The following is a 5326-nucleotide window of genomic DNA, read 5'->3' as shown; positions in this document are numbered from 1 at the left end:
CACTCATATGCGCATTAACCCTGTGTTCCATATCTCTCTTCTCAGGCCAGTGATCCGGGGGCCGCTGGACGAGGGCACACCAGAGCCCTCGCTCCCTGGGGCTGTGGAAATAGGGGGCGCCCCAGCGTTGAAGGTAACAAAACTACTAGACTCGCGGAGGAGAGGGGGGGCTCCGCAATACCTCGTAGATTGGGAAGGGTACGGTCCTGAGGAGAGGAGTTGGGTCCCGGCCAAGAATATTTTGAGCCCCGAACGCCGATTGTGGCGTTCCACCTGACTAGGCCGGACCCACCCGTCGACCACTCCATCCTGTCGACAAGCCCCTACTCCCTCCGCCGAAACAATGGGGGCATCCTCGCCTGTCCTGGGGGGGGTGGGGGGGGGGGGGGGTACTGTCACACCTGTGCCACCACGGCCCCGGGGAATAAGGTCCCGGATTAGGGTTAGGGTTAGGGTTAGCCCGGATTACTGAGCCGCCGCTTGGTCTCCCCCTAGTGTGTCTGCGTTTGTATGTCTTCCAGGAATGTCAGATTAGTTTCACCTGTGTCTCTCCCTTGTGTGTCACTATTTAAACCAGCCGAACCCGTAGGCATCTGTCTGTTCACTGTTGTTTTCATGCCTGTCTATGTTTGTCAGTAACATTCGTTTGTTCCTTGGTTTTCTCCCCCTCAGGATTAAGCAGTGTCTGCAGGGACCGGGCCGGTGCACTTAGAGGAGGCGTGTCAAGTTCAAGGCTGAGCAGCTGGGTAACATCATTAGAAGACATGGGATTAGTTTCCATTGTTATGCTGATGATACCCAATTATATATCTCAACAAAACCAGACGAAATACCTAAATTGTCTAGATGAGTATAACTGAGTGTGTCCAGGACATAAAAGATTGGATGACCAATAACATTCTTTTATTAAACTCAGACAAGACAGAGATATTACTCATCGTCCCAAAAAACAGCACACAACAGCTTTCACAATTCAGCCTGCGTTTAGAAGGATGTACTGTTACTACTAGCTCAACAGAAAAAGATCTGGGCGTAATATTAGACAGTAACTTGTCCTTTGAAAATCATATTTCCAATATCACAAAAACAGCCTTTTTCCATCTTAGAAATATCGCCAAACTTAGGAGCATCTTATCTGTATCTGATGCAGAAAAGCTAGTTCATGCATTCATGACCTCCAGACTGGACTATTGTAATGCATTACTAGGTGGTTGTCCTGCATCCTCAATAAACAAGCTTCAGTTAGTCCAAAATGCAGCCGCCAGGGTTCTCACCAGATCCAGAAAATATGATAATATAACCCCAATATTATCATCCCTGCACTGGCTACCTGTACAGTTTAGAAACAATTACAAAAAAGTATTACTTACATACAAGGCTTTAAATTGTTTAGCTCCCACATACCTAACCAGTCTTCTGAAATGCTATAATCCACCACGCTCCTTAAGATCACAAAACTCTGGACTTCTTGTAATTCCCAGAATTTCAAAATCTACAAAAGGGGGTAGGGCTTTTTCATATTTAGCACCAAAACTTTGGAATAGCCTTCCAGACAGTGTTCGGGGCTCAGACACATTATCCCAGTTTAAAAGTAGACTCAAGACGCATCTCTTTAATCTGGCATACGCGTAACTCATCCCATAACTTCATACTTCAGTACATCTATCCTGAATGGCAACTACGCTAATTCTCTCCATCTGTTCTGTACTTTTCTACCCATCCTGATACATCTAGAGATTGTACCAGCTTTAGTAGACAAAGGCTGTAATGTAAATATTTTTGTTTTGTAAAATTTCTTTAATATTTTGTGTGAAAAATTAGTGTTGTGTTCTTGAAATATATTTATTTATTTATTTTAATATAGTTATACCATTACAATTTTGTGTGAAAAGAAGTGTTTTGTTTTTAAAATATATTTATTTATTTTTAATATATTGTTATAACATTAAAATCTTGTGTGAAAAGAAGGGTTGTGTTCTTGAAATATATTTATAATTTTATGACTTCTTATTATGGCATTTTATCTAAATTTAAGGTTTATTTTGTGTTTAGATGCACATTTTCCTGTTTTAGGTTAACAGAAACAAATAAATCCAGCAAAAAACCTGTAGGACAGTGGAGTGTGTGACCATCAAATGAAGTTGCATGGCTGGTTTTAGGCTATTGGTCACTTATTTCCATTTAAAATAATAATAATTAAACATAAAAAATAGCATAATGTGTAGATTATCACCTGAAGGTGGAGCCTGTCTTAAATTATAGTCAAAATTCAATTTATATAAACTTCATTATTTATTATTATTATTTATTACATTATTAATCAGATGCTTTAGAATAGTTGATGAATTAAAGAGGGGTGCACAGATAGTTATCAAACGGTTTTATCCAAAGCGACCCTATTCATCCTTATAAGTAGTAAATAAGACAAACACATAAATACAACGTTTAAAAAAGGTATTAGAAACACACACACATATATAGTGTGAGTAATGTTCTTATCAAGTATTTACGTAAAACTACACTATTTGTGGGCAATAAAGCATTATTAAAATAAAGTATTTACTGTACGTAATGCCATTAGTCACAAAAATGATACTGGCCATGCTGAAAAGAAATAAATCATAATCATGACAAATATTAGAGAAAGATAAGCATTTACTTCCATTATGGTTGAACTTGCACTGACATTAACATCCACTTGGTAGCCCTTGATAGCGTCTCAAGCCCCGCCCACTAGATCTAGCGAGGGGGAGCCTGAAGAATTTCGTGTTCATAAGAATATTTATTTATTATGGGCTCCACATTAACATCAATTAACATCTAACATCAACTAAACTGGCTGCCACCTTACACACAGTATAAATGCAGACCAATTCCTGCTTTCTGTTTTACCCAAATGAGGATGGGTTCCCTGTTGAGTCTGGTTCCTCTCAAGGTTTCTTCCTATTACCATTTGAGGAAGTTTTTCCTTGCCGCTCTCGCCCTCGGCTTGCTCACCAGGGACGATCTGCTCATTCTGATTCATGCACACTCACATTCCATACAGACTTAAATAATTATTTTAATTTTATAATTGTCTGCTTTGCGACAATGACAATTGTTAAAAGCGCTATAAAAATAAAATTGAATTGAATCATTATGAACATAATATGAAGCACATGTATGCACAATTATCACGAAATATCTGTTGTAAAACAAAATAAAATTCATGTTTGCTTCAGCTTTGAAAAAAAAAGTTTTAGGCTAAATAATTATATAGAATTCTTCGTTGTACTTGGTCTGGCTTTTAAATAAAGTCCTTCCATGCGCAATCTGGCGAATATTCAGTGAAGCACAACACATTTATTTAAATTCCCGAATGTTGCTTGTGGGATTTCGCGGGAAAAAGCATGCATACTTAATGGCCACATCTGTATCTCAAAATCATATGTTATTGACCCCCTCAGAAACCCTGCCCTTTATCAATATTCTATTCTGTAGTGTGGCTCTCTAACCCTCACCACGTAACACACTTAAATATAAATGTAGGACCATAGCTAAATGACTCATTAGTGTTTATTATGTAAAAAGCTACTAAGTCTGTGATTGGATTGGAAGACAAGTGATGTTTTGAGTAAATATCTGTTCATGTTTATCCTATGTTACTAAAAAAGAAAAAAAATAGTGAAATAATTAATTATAAACATATGATGATGTTTCCTTTAAAGGGGAGATGAATACATGCTGTTGATCATTACGCACCATTCCAGTTTATGTTCCTTTCATATTTAGGGTATGATGCACAGCCGCATGTGATGAAGGCTCTGGTGTTCTTGCATTTTCATGTTGGTGATAAAGGACATTCTTTTAAAACTCATCATTCATTTAGTTAAAACATATTAAACAGACCCAGAGATGTGGGAAGTGTGTGTTCATCGTGCATAATGAATCAGAGTGTGTAAACAGAAGAGTATCATATATTGTCAAATCTACTATTTTTGTCATTCTCGGCGTCACTGATTGTCCAAACTATTTCATGGAACAAAACATACTTTTATTCTGTTTGTGCTTTCTTTTTTTTAGTTCTGTTATATGTTTTCATTTTTATTATAGTGTCAAATACATTTTAAGAAACCGGATACCTGTAGCATTATTTCAGTTTAAAATTATTAAGAGTAACACCGGTCTGCAGCAATGTCAGATTTGATTTGGTGCAGTCAGAAGACTATGATATCCCCCCATTTAAAGCTTCATAAATGCCTGAACCATAAGCGCATAACTGATGCATAATGCATAAACAGGAAATGAGTGATGGTTTTCATGGTTTTAGGTTTACACTTATGATTTAGAAAATCCATTTATGATTTGTTTTTGTTTTGTTTTATGTGAACCCTAGTAAAAAAGAAAAAAAGTATACTAAGTATATTAAATCCTAGCATGCCAAAGCATACTTAAATGTACTTGCAGCCAGACTAATGACTAGTAGCCTATACTTGAAGTTTGCTATTTTGGAACAACTAATTTTGTACTAAGTGTATTTAAGTTGTAATTAAATTGTACAAAAGCACAATTATAAGTGTATTAAGTATACTTTTGTTTGTATATACTTAGTACACTTAAAGTATATGCCTGTGTGTACTAACGTACATACCTGTCAGTAATTAATACAATTTAAGTATATATTTAATATATTATAAGTACATTACAGCTATTTTTACTGTGTTACAAATACATGATTAATATACTATGAGTATAAAATTTTTATTACAGCAGTAGCTCTTATACTTCTGGTCAATTACAAATACTAAAAAAGTACACTTTGTGGTTAATCTACTTTATTGTATCTTACAGTACATAAAACCTTCTATATTACAGTATTGCAAATGTATTACCAGTACACTAAAGGTGTTTACGATAATTTACAAATGCTGAATGTATTTTCTACACTATAACATGTTTTTGAAAAGCAAAAACTGGGCCATTAGTAGCAAATGGTTAATGTTTAATTCATGTAAAACAAGTTTATTAAACCTTGTTTGAAAATATTGCTTATTAAATGCTGTGATTATTTGATGTCAGACATAATAGATGTTTGTGTAGGAAAAGGATGGGATTTAGCATTATAATACAACTTTAGATATTTTGGTATAACATTGGCATAAGTTAAGAAAGGATGAAATAGTGCACAAATTCATCTGTTTGACACAGGATAGTTCACACGGTAATCTGAGATTAACCTGCCATTCCCAAATTGCCCATCGTGTATAAATGAGTGTTTGAGTGTGTGTGCCCTTTGATGGACTGGCACCCTGTCCACCTGCCTCATGCCCCAAGTCTCCTGGAATAG

Source organism: Clarias gariepinus, chromosome 12 (assembly GCF_024256425.1).
Source record: "Clarias gariepinus isolate MV-2021 ecotype Netherlands chromosome 12, CGAR_prim_01v2, whole genome shotgun sequence".
In the NCBI taxonomy this organism is placed as follows: domain Eukaryota; kingdom Metazoa; phylum Chordata; class Actinopteri; order Siluriformes; family Clariidae; genus Clarias; species Clarias gariepinus.
The sequence above is the reverse complement of the archived record's forward strand: the minus strand, read 5'-3'. Positions refer to the sequence as shown.